The sequence below is a fragment of the Dendropsophus ebraccatus genome, chromosome 11 (genome assembly GCF_027789765.1).
Source record: "Dendropsophus ebraccatus isolate aDenEbr1 chromosome 11, aDenEbr1.pat, whole genome shotgun sequence".
Taxonomy (NCBI): Eukaryota; Metazoa; Chordata; class Amphibia; order Anura; family Hylidae; genus Dendropsophus; species Dendropsophus ebraccatus.
Window position 1 is genome coordinate 55,461,881 of NC_091464.1, and position 14,246 is coordinate 55,476,126.

At 44.4% G+C, this 14,246-nt stretch overlaps 1 long non-coding RNA gene across 1 annotated transcript in view; it reads left to right on the plus strand.

The window, feature by feature from the left end:
• Window positions 1-14,246, plus strand: part of LOC138767897 (uncharacterized) — a 44,083-nt gene that overhangs the window by 16,824 nt on the left and 13,013 nt on the right. The window contains exon 4 of the long non-coding RNA XR_011358872.1: window positions 2,047-2,091. This is a non-coding gene — a long non-coding RNA (uncharacterized lncRNA). The remainder of the gene's footprint in view (window positions 1-2,046; window positions 2,092-14,246) is intronic.

The window sequence follows — 14,246 nt, forward strand, 5'->3', positions numbered from 1 at the left end:
TCTTTAGCAGTGAAAACCGTGTAGAAAACATACAACTTTTCCAGTAGGAAAAAAAACTGCATCAAAACAGGCACAAGAGAAGCCTGCTTAACACCATAAGAAAGTTGCATCTCCGCCCCTGCATTTCGGCCCTTGGAAGCTAGAGTATAGGAAAGTATGATGACAGCTTTGCAGTGCGGTGCAGGTGCTTGTGAGCAAGGTGCTAACCCAGAGCATATGCCACCAGGGCTATTTCCACCATTGCCCAGCCACTTGAAGGCTATTGATTCCGGTTGGGAAGAGGAGACAGTTCAACACAATCTATCACTATCATACTGGGAGTCAATGTAAAGCACAGAAACTAAGGTAGGTGAAGCTCCACAGAATCAGGGTGCTTTTCCGAGGGTCAAGCAGCCCCACTGAGGCCGTCCAGCTTTCCTGAGCATGCAACAGTTGCACTAAGGCCGTCCAGCTTTCCTGAGTATGCAACAGTCGCACTGAGGAAATCTTGCTTTCTTGAGCATGCAGCAATCATGTTGTGCCATGTTGGCTACATGATCTAATATTTAATAGAAGTGCCTGGTCATTACACCATGTATGCGGCAAAAAAATGTCTATTGTTATGAGGGGTTTAGTTTTAATTGTTTTTAGTGTGTTAAAAACATAATATTTCTCTGATTGCTACTGCCGTCTTTCCTAAGGGATGATGTTAGGTGACTATTTGATGACGAAACTGTAATGGACACTACTTGCTATGTGCCAGAAGTCTTACATTATCTCATCACCACTACAGCAGTCACCAGACTCTTTTGTTTACAGGTGTTTATAGGCAAACTTTTTTATGGACGCTGTGTCAAGTGACTCTTAAAAGTTAAGGGTGTACTCTGTATTACAAGTGCTCTTTGCAAGTGTCCTCTGAATGACTTTAAGACTTTCCCATTGAGCAAATGTCCATCCTCTTTATAAGCTATGTTTCTATCTATTGTGATATTTAGGCCTATTGCCCTATATTTCTGAATATTCACCTATGCTGCTGCTATATTGCATATGTGTTGTATTAAAGAGAGATACTTTTACCCATTGTACCTGATGTTCCAGTAAAATCACTGCTGAAATATAATGCCTAGTCTCCCAGTTGACTGATTTCTATTGCACCTCACCAACACCAAGGGCGTCCCTGTGATCACCTCAGACAACAGTATTAGGGAGTTGGCCCCGGAAATGGGGGGGACTACAAGACCTAATAATATCTCCAACCCCAAGGTGCAGCCCCCCCCCCCTTCAACCTCTGTGGCTGATATTCATTCCATGCATTAACCCGGATGCACCAATGCACCAAAAATTACCTTATGTTACTTGTTTTAGGTACGGCAGTGAGGCATGACCTCCATAACAAGCATGTGGACAAGTTTTGGTACATTCATTTTACTGCCCTATTCTGGTTTGGTAAAGTAAAAAGTCTAAACTTGGGCTACGAGTAAGATTCATACAAAATGAACTGCTGGCTCCCGGCTCTCAATTTGTGCCCTATTTGCCATATATCAAGCTTTGTCTTCATACACCAGTTATAAAGAGTAAGCTCCGGAGGAGCCTATATGCTATTTTATTGTAAATGTATTTGTTTATGGGATTTCAGAACTTGATCCCACCTCTCTGCAAAAGTGCCACAAATTGTATTTTGGATTTATTGCCCAAAAGATCTTGTTGCTCCTCCTTGTACTTTTTTATTATTATATGACAATTTTCTACAGTTAAATAAGGAAATATTTACTAGCATAATTCTGAGACATCTTTGCCCCTTTATGATAATGTTAACAATAACCCTCTTTTAATTTGTAGTCTTAATATTGTGCTCCTAATATGTCCCAAGGATGCCTAGTAGATATGATATTCATCTCAATAGATGTCCCAGTGCAATAACAAAATGTCCTATTGTTAGTCATTCTCTTATAGCTCCGCTGTTAGCTTTAAGCTTCACATAACAGAACGGAACAATAGATATGTCTGCCTTATGTATTACATTTGTGTAACTGAAAGAGAAATATCCTTTTTTTTTTTGTACCACAGAGCACGGATGGCTCGGTTTACTTTGCAGATAGGTGCTATAGAAAAGTAGGTACAGTACAAGTTCATTTATACTTTGCTATTATTTTATTGTCATTTTGTAACATTTTCTTGTCAATATGTTCAGTGCATTCTGCCATAAAAGAACTGTTCCAAATAAGTATAAGTAAATAAGAAATCGGTATAAGTTTCACTTTCCGTCACCTGTCTGCCAAAAAGAATTTTTCTTTGGAATACTGCAAAAAAAAAAAAAAAAGTTGCTTAATGGCAAAAAATAACATTCCTCTCTTTAGAAGATAAACATGGTCATCCATCAATATTTTATGTAAAATTACCTATTCTCCTGTTCTATAAGCCTACCAGATGTGACAAATACATTAAAGGGGTACTCCAGCGGAAAAAAAAATTCTTTCAAATAAACTGGTGCCAGAAAGTGCCAGAAATGTGTAATTTATTTCTGTTTCAAAAAAATATCCAGCTGCTTTATGTCTTGCAGGGAGTTGTATTATTTCCAGTCTGGAGAGCAGGAGAGGTCTGCTACTGCTCTGGAAAGTTCATGTCATGGACAGAGAGCACAGTGTCAGACTGGAAAAAATACACCACTTCCTGCAGGACATACAGCAGCTGATAAGTACTGGGAGACTGGAGACTTGAGATTTATAAATTAAAGTAAATTACAAATCCCCCCCCCCCCCCCCCCCCCCCCCCCCGCTTTACAGAACGAAAAAAACAGGGTAGAAACAGCCAGGGATGTTGTTTATATGAGCTGTCTCAAAAGGAAGGCGAGTTGAGAGTAGAGACAGACAGAACAGCTCAGATACAAATTTCTATGTCATCAGCAGAAAGCAGCAGGCTCAGAACTGAGGGAAGAAGACAGAAAAGGTAATGACGTGTATGGAGTGAATTGTTTGTCTCCAGGAGGAGGGAATAATTTAACATAAATTGTATCTAACTGGACCGACCATTTAATCTACATGGGAAAGGAGATATGTTACCCAAAATAAATGATTCATCCCTTTATGTGATATAAAGAGCAACTACAAGTCCATAGGGTTATAGCATACTTTCAAATAATATTTCCAAACCTTGGCATATTGAGGTTTGCCCCCAGCCTGCCCACACCCTACAACGTACGTGATCATTTCCATGTACCTTGTCTACATCCTAGATAGAGACCTTAACCTGGATTCTGTTCCTTTACAAATCAAACTCTTTGTGCCACCAGAATAAGACAACTTATGCTCCCCGAGAAGAAACGCCTCTAGGGAAGAATATCTAATACATCATTGAATGAAACCAAGTGAATTAACAAGAAAAAAAATCTCGGCATGAACGTCAATGGAATAAGATACTTGAAGATTTCTATGAGTGCAATATTAGGGATCCATTCACCATGGATTAGTAATACAGTCAAATGCATCAGCCATTAATGATATAGTGTAACCTTTCTAATCTTCTTTAACTCTATCCATTTGCGACTGTAATATATACGATAGTATATACTGTACTTTCCTAGAAAAGCCTCAGAATTGATGACTATGTAAGCTGTAAATCTACATTTTCTCTACTTATTCATTAATATTATCTTCCCAGATTAAACAAGAAACAAGTTGCTACCTACCATATATGCATGGCTTCCCTGGTCAGGTGCGCAAGGTGGCTGGGATGTTAGTTACATAGCATTATGTATGGTTTCACTCAGAGTGAAATGCAGAAGTACGAGCAGCACTATGGAGCACTAAATAATAATAATATAACCAGAGTTGCCACCATCTGGTAAACCACCAGCCTGGCCTTTAGTAACCTTGGGCCACGGGTTTACTTTTTACAGGCAAAAACAAGTGCCAATATTTCTGCATCAGCTAACAGTTACAAATGATGTGGATTGCTTACTCCTTCTCTGTATAAGACACACAAACATGTAAACATCAGAAGCATTAGGATAAAATCAGGTGCAGAATTGCTGCCAATTGCAGTAGGACAATCTGGACCAGATGGGTGCGCCAAAAGGAAAATGACCAGAGAAGATGTCAGCAGTGAGTCACTGGATGTAACTGCACTGTACTAAATAATGGACGTTGTTATTGTGGGCATCAAAATAATGATCATGACAATAATTTATGGATGCCTTTTGCAAACATTGGTCGTTATTTTTTAGTTGTTCACACACATTTTTTTTTATTTTTTCACCGTCTTTACTAAATATAGTGGACTTTTAAATTTAAGACACATCCAAAGGGCAATCAGTCCAGCTGAACTAGAAAATGTTCCAGTGGCCGCCATTGAAACATGCTAAACCACGGACATTTTTTGATACTCAAAACAGTGGCCATTGTTTTAAGTATCAAACTACAGACAGACACAGAAAAAAAAAGTCATGTAAACATAGACTATGGCAGAGTTATTTCTTTTTTTAACACCCCCCCACCCCCCCTTCAGAAAATTCTACATGTGCCCCTGATTCATAATGCTCAGGGATCATTAATGTTCCAGGAAAGGTTAATAACTGGCTAGAAAGTCAGAGCTACAATTTCATGTCTGAGTAATCATTGTGATTAGATGCATTCCTATCATTAATCACTATGTCTGGTCTCATCTGTCTTGCGTCTTCTTCAGGTTGTCCTGGCACAAGATTGTGACACTAAAGAGCTTTTGGCAGTCAAAATTGTGGCAATAAAAAAACCCTGAAAGCTGACATATTTGTAGAACTAGAGATCATGGCACTAGCCATTGGGAGTCCTCATCTAGCCACATGCATCTTAGAAGACGCCTAAATATTTCTTAAATGCCATGGATTATATAGCTAGAGGAGACATGCACCGCTTCATGGCGGAAAAGAGGCTACTAAACCTGGGCATTAGATGGTATAAAGAGATGAGCGAGTAATTAAATATTCGACTTTCGAGAATTCGAATCAAACAGGCACCAAGATTCGACTATTCGAACGAATATTCAATCCCATTATAGTCTATGGGAAAAAAATTCTCGGCACTTGGAAATCAAAATTCGAGGTCACCAAGTCCCCCATGAAACCTCCCTAAACGATTCCAACATCTCCGGAATGACACTGGGATATTAGGGGGAGCATGTCTGGGTGCACCTAACACCCCAAAATCGCAGTATAATGCCACTCTCCGCAGTTGCAAAGGAAAAATATTTGCAAATGCTTTATGGCAATGTTCACACATTTCGTTCATATTTCTTGCGCAGCGTTACATACATGATTCCAATGTGCGTCTCTAGAGCATCATGAGATTCACGCGTATCACGCACCATGCTGTAGGAACGTTACTGGAACAGTATGTATGACGTGCCTTTTTGTGGGCTACTGGAACAATATGTTTAACGTGCCTTTTACTGGGCTACTGGCACAATAGGTATGTCAGGAACTGGACAGCAAGACAATACAAGACAGTGAGCCCTGACGCTGAACCCCGCCCACTGCCCCTACCTGCTTGCCGCAATCCGCCCTAAGATGGCGGCGGGCGACTTGGCGGCGGTCCCTGTACTGACTTGGTGGGACACAAAGACAAGACAGACAGACAAAACACAATAAAGAATAGTAGACAGTCCGGGTCACAACAATCGGGCAGCAAAAGTACAAAATCACAATCCAATAGCACGGTCAATATACAGGCAATATGGTCAGGGGCAGGCAGCTAGCAGGAAGTCAGAAATACAGGCAAAGGGGGTCAGAGTAGATAGAATAAATCAGAACACAAGCAGGCAGAGTCAAGCTCAATATTCGGCACTAGAATGAGCCTCAGCCAAATACTCATAGGGAACCAGGAGACAGCTCCAGCCAGTGGCGGATTAAATGTACTCTGGGCCCCGGGCTGTCCACCCAACCTGGGCCCCCCCCCCCCAGTCAATTCACCCACATTATAATCTGCCACTGCGTCCCCCCCCCCCCCCCCCCACTGTCCCCCATAAACACTGCCTGCCTCCCCTCCCTGCTGGCCCCAATAAACATAATGTTTGGTCCCTTGCTGCTACCCCCAGTAAGCATTGCCCACCCCACTGCCCCCAATAAACATATCGCCACCTCACCTGGTCCCCTGATGTTGCCCCCCCCTAAGGTCACAGCAGCACAGAGGATGTCAGGAGAGGAGGGTGCTGATCTTATAGGAGAGGACCAAGCAGCACAAAGGATGTCAGGAGAGGAGGGTGTTGATCTATAGGGGAGGTCCCAGCAGCACAGAGGATGTCAGGAGAGGATGGTGCTAATCCTATAGGAGATAGTCCCCCTTTATAGATGGTCCCCCTCTTTCCCCCTCTATACATGGTCCCCCTCTTTCCCCCTTATAGCTGGTCCCCCTCTTTCCCCCTCTATACATGGTCCCCCTCTTTCCCCCTTATAGATGCCCCCCCCTCTTTCCCCCCTTATAGATGGTCCCCCTCTTTCCCCCTTATAGATGGTCCCCCTCTTTCCCCCTTATAGATGGTCCCCCTCTTTCCCCCCTTATAGATGGTCCCCCTCTATAGATGGTCCCCCTCTTTCCCCCCTTATAGCTGGTCCTCCTTTCCCCCCTTATAGCTGGTCCCCCTCTTCCCTCTCCCCCCTTATAGCTGGTCCCCCTCTTCCCTCTCCCCCCTTATAGCTGGTCCTCCTTTCCCCCCTTATAGCTGGTCCCCCTCTTTCCACTCTATAGATGGTCCCCCTCTTTCCCCCTTTATAGATGGTCCCCCTCTTCCCTCTCCCCCCTTATAGCTGGTCCCCCTCTTCCCTCTCCCCCCTTATAACTGGTCCTCCTTTCCCCCCTTATAGATGGTCCCCCTCTATAGATGGTCCCCCTCTTCCCTCTCCCCCCTTATAGCTGGTCCCCCTCTTCCCTCTCCCCCCTTATAACTGGTCCTCCTTTCCCCCCTTATAGATGGTCCCCCTCTTTCCCCCTTTATAGATGGTCCCCCTCTCCCCCCTCCCTTATAGATGGTCCCCCTCTCCCCTCTCCCTTATAGATGGTCCCCCTCTCCCCTCTCCCTTATAGATGGTCCCCCTCTCCCCCCTCCCTTTATAGATGGTCCCCCTCTCCCCCCTCCCTTATAGATGGTCCCCCTCTTTCCCCCCCTTATAGCTGGTCCTCCTTTCCCCCCTTTATAGATGGTCCCCCTCTCCCCCCTCCCTTTATAGATGGTCCCCCTCTCCCCCCTCCCTTTATAGATGGTCCCCCTCTCCCCCCTCCCTTTATAGATGGTCCTCCTCTCCCCCCTCCCTTATAGATGGTCCCCCTCTCCCCCCTCCCTTTAAAGATGGCCCCCCTCTCTTTATAGATAGTCCCCTCTACCCCCTCCCTTATAGATGGTCCCCCTCTTTCCCCCCCTTTATAGCTGCCCCCCCTTTCCCCCCCTTTATAGCTGGCCCCCCTTTCCCCCCCTTTATAGCTGGCCCCCCCTTTCCCCCCCCTTTATAGCTGGCCCCCCTTTCCCCCCCTTTATAGCTGCCGCCCTTTCCCCCCCCCCTTATAGCTGGTCCCCCTTTCCCCCCCTTTATAGATGCCCCCCAGTGAGTAAATAACACAAAAATAACAAAATATAACTCACCTACCCTGCGTTCCCCCGTCGATCCTCTCTCCGGCTGCCTCCGTCTGATGCGCGGCTGCCGGGGGTGTCCGGTCCTCTGCCCGGCAGCGCGCGCGTCACACAGCTCCTAGTGCCGCCTGGGCCCTGACTTCCGGTACGTGCGCTCCCAGTACCGGAAGACAGGGCCCCAGGCGGCACTAGGAGCTGTGTGACGCGCGCGCTGCCGGGCAGAGGACCGGACACCCCCGGCAGCCGCGCATCAGACGGAGGCAGCCGGAGACTCTTGTGACCGCAAGCGAAACAATGCTTGCGGTCACAAGAGTGCAGTGGCGAGGGGGCCTCCCGGGCGGCATTATAATGTGGGCGGCAAGGCATGGGCCCCCCCGGAGCCTCGGGCCCCGGGCGGCCGCCCAAACCGCCTACATTATAATCCGCCATTGGCTCCAGCCCCCTATTGGACAAGGCTCCTGGTTCCAAACAAAATCACCTGCGGATCAGAACTGGCAGCAGTGTAACTCCTTAATAGCCAGAGCACACAGCAGACGGGTGGGGCTGAACATCATGATAGAAATAGGCCAGTGTTCAGACAGGGTTCAGGTCACTGCACAAGACATACAAAACACTGAATATCAGCGCCATCTCAGCCGTGCAGCACGATCCCAGGCACATTCATGACAGTACCCCCCCTTTTATAAGGGGCCACCGGACCCTCACTATATAAATCAGAAGTAGGCGGAAAATTACCTCTTACCACACAGGTTTGAATGTCACTATTAATATCGCTATCAGTCTCCCACTCGTCAGCGGAGGACTCGGGGTTACAGACAGAGGAGTTACAGACTGAGTTATCATCCCCACAATTAACATTAGCATCAGGCACAGGTATGGCATTTTTATCAGAGGAACAATGTATGCCCATTTCACCAGTGGTTACCTGTGCGCCCAGATGACCTTCCTGGTAGTCATCTGGACGCTGATGATGTTCTGATCGCTGGGGACGTATAGGGCAATGACTGATGTAGTGACCACCGTTCCCGCAGTAAAAGCACAGGCCATTATGTCTCTGAAATTCTCGTCTTGTCCTGATGTTCAATACTCCCAGCTGCATAGGTTCCTCCTCTGAGACAACAGGGAGGAAAGGCAAGGCTCCTGGTTCCAAACAAAATCACCTGCGGATCAGAACTGGCAGCAGTGTAACTCCTTAATAGCCAGAGCACACAGCAGACGGGTGGGGCTGAACATCATGATAGAAATAGGCCAGTGTTCAGACAGGGTTCAGGTTACTGCACAAGACATACAAAACACTGAATATCAGCGCCATCTCAGCCGTGCAGCATGAGCTGAGGGGCGCACGGAGTTCATCCCAGGCACATTCATGACAAGGTATCACTTTCCTTTTACCGGGCAACTGGCACAATAGGTATCACTTGCCTTTTACTGGGCAACTGGCACAATAGGTATCACTTGCCTTTTACTGGGCTACTGGCACAATAGGTATAAGGTTAACGTGCCCTTAGTGGGCTAAATCAGGGACACTATAAGTCACTTGTACATACAGGGTACTAGAATGAATACACCAACAGTGCTGCTGCTGCTGCTGCTGTTATATAATCGATTTCTTAGCACTGAGAAGTGCTTTGGATGCAGACTCCAGAGATGACTTTTTTGCTGGATATTAGCCCTGAAAAGGACTTTTGGGTTCTCTCCCTGCTCGAAGAACTCTCCCTGACTAGGTTGAATACGCATCTGCAGTCGAGAGACGGAAGTTAAGTCTTAAAGCGTAACTGTCATTTCAGGGTAATTTTTTTGAAAACATTAACCCATAGCTGCACCAGGACGTTATTGAACGTCCTCGTGCCGCTATGGGAGTTCAGAGGGGGGTCGCGCGGCGACCCCCCTCTGAACTGCCGCGATCCCGGGTGCCGCGTGTAGCCCGGGATCGCGGCTATTAGCGGGCACGGTCCGATCGCCGTGCCCGCTAATTAAGTACTTAGAAGCAGCTGTCAAAGTTGACAGCTGCTTCTAAATACTTGATAATCTCCATACCTGGTGGTCTAGTGGGGGGATCGCCCCCCTGCGGCGCGATTGCGGGGGGGCGATCCCCGCATCCATCCCGGGCCGGGGTCTGCTCCGTAATGGCGCTGATCCCGGCTCGGCATTCTATTGCTTTTGGCTGCAGCAGCCAAAAGTAATAGAACACCGATCTCATGGATTCATGCAGTATAACTATACTGCATGGATCTCTATGAGAGATCAGAGTGCATATACTAGAAGTCCCCCAGGGGGGCTTCTAGTATATGTGTAAAGTAAAAGAAAAATGTATTTTTAATAACACAAAACCCCCTCCCCTAATAAAAGTCTGAATCACCCCCCTTTCCCCATTTTATAAATAAAAATAAATAAATTAATTAATAAACAAACATGTTTGCTATCGCCGCGTGTGTAATCACCCGAACTATTAATTAATCACATTCCTGATCTCACATGGTAAACGGCGTCAGCGCAAAAAAAAATCCCAAAGTGCAAAATTGCGCATTTTTGGTCGCATCAAATCCAGAATAATTGTAATAAAAAGCGATCAAAAAGTCATATATGCGCAATCAAGGTACCGATAGAAAGATCACATCATGGCGCAAAAAATGACACCTGACACAGACCCATAGACCAAAGGATAAAAGCGCTATAAGCCTGGGAATGGAGTGATTTTAAAGAACATATATTTTCTTTAAAAGGTTTTAATTTTTTACAAGCCATCAAATCAAATAAAAGTTATACATGTTACATATCGTTGTAATCGTAACAACTTAAGGAACATATATAACGAGTCAGTTTTACCCCAGGGCGAACATAGTAAAAACAACCCCCCCCCAAATAAAAAAAAAACATTTTTTTTTTTCAATTTCACCACACATATAATTTTTTTTCTGGTTTCCCGGCACATTTTAGGCAAAAATTACATCTGCCATAGCAAAGTACAATTAGTTGCGCAAAAAATAAGGGCTCATTTGGGTCTCTAGGTGGAAAAATGCAGGCGCTATGGCCTTATATACACGAGGAGGGAAAAACGAAAACGCAAAAATGAAAACTGGCTGTGTCCCCTAAGGGTTAAATATCAACAGTTCAAGCGATGTTAAGAAACTATGTAATAGGTTTTATGTATTAAAAGAGTTTCCTTCTTAACTGAAAAAGCAATCTCCCAGCCTCCCCCCTCACATCAAATGAAGCAGGATTTCTGTCTCCATTATGTGGCTATGGAGAGGGGAGGGGCTGTTAGGAGTGACTGAGCACGGAGGATTTCTGCAAAGCACAACACCCTGCAATCTTCTCTCAGTCAGGGGGGGGGGGGCTGGGAGATTGATTCTTGAGTACAGAAGGAGGCTTTTTTGGCTTATAAAACCTATTACAGAGTTTCTTAAAATCGCTTATACTACTGATTTCTGCAATTAAAAAAAAATGACAGTTACGCTTTAAATATTCGAGGTCATGTGGTTCAGCCATCCAATGAGGGTAAACGTCGTTTTCGCACTGCTTGTGTACTCCCAGGGTCCCTCATGGCCTCCCTGCATGGTGATTGGATTAAAAAAAGCGTCAAGTGCGATTGGAGGGCTTTCGAATGTTTGCTGCATATTCGAACACACTACTCTATTGTATTCAAATCTATCGAATACCGCAATATTCGATCGAATACCTACTCGATCGAATCGTATTCGCTGCTGAACTTGGATAAAGCTCTAAGGTTGTCTGGAAAACATGGATACAGCCAATGACTATATCCATGTTTTCCAGATAGCCTTAGGGCTTTATCCAAGTTCAGCAGCCACCGCTAATCAAATGCCAAAAGTTCAGGTTCAGATCGACTCGAGCATGCATGAGCGAATATGATTCGATCAAGTAGGTATTCGATCAAATATTGTGGTATTCAAAAGATTCAAATACAATCGAGTAGTGTTTCGAATACGCAGCAAACATTCGAAAGCCCTCCCATCGCACATTTGGCGTTTTTAATCCAATCACCATGCAGAAAGGCCATGAGGGACCCTGGGAGTACGCACGCAGCGTGAAAATGGCATCTACCCTCATTGGATGGCTGAACCACATGACCTCGAATATTTAAGACTTGACTTCCACCTCTCGACTGCAGATGCGCTTTCAACCTAGTCAGGAAGAGTTCTTCGAGCAGGGAGAGATAGGTTTTAATAGCATTTTGGTTAAGCAAGCTTACTACAGAACCCAAAAGTACTTTTCAGGGTTAATATCCAACTAAAAAAGTCATCTCTGGAGTCTGCATCCAAACTACTTCTCAGTGCTAAGAAATAGATGATATAACAGCAGCAGCAGCTGTATTCATTCCAGTACCCTGTGTGTACAAGTGACTTAGTGTCCCTGGTTCAGCCCACTAAGGGCACGTTAACCTTATACCTATTGTACAAGTAGCCCAGTAAAAGGCATGTGATACCTATTGTGCCAGTTGCCCAGTAAAAGGCAAGTGATACCTATTGTTCCAGTAGCCCAGTAAAAGGCATGTGATACATATTGTTCCAGTAGCCCAGTAAAAGGCACGTCATGCATACTATTCCAGTAACGTTCGTACAGCATGGTGCGTGATACGCGCCAATAACATGATGCTCTACAGACACACATGGAAATCATGTATGTAACACTGCACAAGAAATACGAACGAAATGTGTGAACATTGCCGTAAAGCGTTCGCAAATATTTTTCATTCGCAACTGCGGAGAGTGGCATTATACTGCGATTTTGGGGTGTTGGGTGCACCCAGGCATGCTCCCCCTAATATCCCAGTGTCATTCCGGAGAAGTTCACATCGTTTAGGGAGGTTTCATGGGGGACTTGGTGACCTCCAAGTGGTCGAATTTTGATTTCCAAGTGCCGAGAATTTTTTTCCCATGGACTATAATGGGATTGCATATTCGTTCGAATAGTCGAATCTCGGTGCCTATTTGATTCGAATTCTCGAAAGTCGAATATTTCACTACTCGCTCATCTCTAGTAAACTCCATTGATCAGCTTTCTCTTATTCACCAAAATAAATGTAACAAATGTTGACAATGTTTCTCTCATCAGTGACATAAAGCTTGACAACATAGCCTAGACAACATGGGACACCTAAGAATTGCTGACTTTGGACTATTGCCATCAGCGCATTTGGGGAAGAGAAGCAGACAGGCAGGAATTGTCACATACATGGCCCCAGAGAGTAGGAGCATTCATTATAAATTATTTCATGGAATAAAAGCCTCTGAAAAGGAAAATAACATTTATGTTACTGCGCTTACAGACCATCACTGGCATCAACTCAATTCTAAACTGCTATCTTTATAGAACAGTGCTCCTCAAACTGTAAGCGCCCCCTAGTTGTTGGTGAGGAACAGCTGAGGAGGCAGTTTTCACAAGTGATTATAAGATGCCCAGTCCTTTTTCTGTCTGCTACAATTCCTGGTTTAGAAACATTAGCTACTCATGTTGCACTTTTTTTTTTAAATCCAATTTTATAAGGTTTTCTCTTTTTTCCAGGTAGGTATAACAAATATCCATTCTATAAATGGTAGGACAAACATTCAAACATCCATAGCATGACATAAGCTTTATAACAATACAAGTTGCTCAATAATGGATGGTGAGCCATGATACTGTTAACACATTGGGGGAAAGTTATCAAACATGGTGTAAATGAAACTGACTCAGTTGCCCCTAGCAACCAATCAGATTCCACATTTCATTCCTCACAGACTCTTTGGAAAATGAAAGATGGAATCTGATTGGTTGCTAGGGGCAACTGAGCCAGTTTCACTTTACACCTTGTTTGATAAATCTCCCCCATTGTGGCCAAAATTTGTAGTGTAAACCGAGCACAAACAGTATCAATGAGTATATCCGAGACTAACATATCCAACTAACCAACAAACAACTAATGGTCCGGCCATAGGTGCATAAAGCAATATAACGGTAATGACAATATGACAACAGAAGCTATGTCATCCAGTAATTCACGAAGAGTGCGACTTATGATTTCTACCAATTACAGTACCTTTAATACTCTTAGGGTACCTTTGAGGACCTCCACCAGATACCACTTAGTAAAAGGTTTTTAGGCCTATTGGATTTCAGAGTGACTGAAGTAGTAGGTAATAAATCCCCTCCATTTACAAATAAAAATAACCATTTAAAATGGATACGTTAAACAGACTGCAAAAACGCATTGTGAAACCAGCCTTAGATTAGTAGAGAAATTGATGGTAGACTGAGCAATTCTAGCTATTCTAGGCCTATGGGATATGCATGTAGTACAATGTATTAACCCTTTCAGGACCAGGCCCAAAATGACCCAGTGAACCGCGCAAATTTTGTTCCTTGCGCTTTCGTGTTTCCCTCCTCCCCTTCTAAGAGCTCTAGCACTTTCAGTTTTCTATCTACAAGCCATGTAAGTGCTTGTTTTTTACAGAAATAGTTGTACTTTGTAATGGCGTCTTTCATTTTACTATAACATGTATGACGGAATCCCAAATATATTATTTATGAAGATATAAATAGGTGAAATCGTAAAAAAGAATGCAATATGGTAACGTTTGGTCGGTTCCTGTGTCTAAGTAATGCACTATATGGTAAAAGCGACATGATACTATTACTCTATAGGTCAGTCCGAACACAACCATATGCAGGTT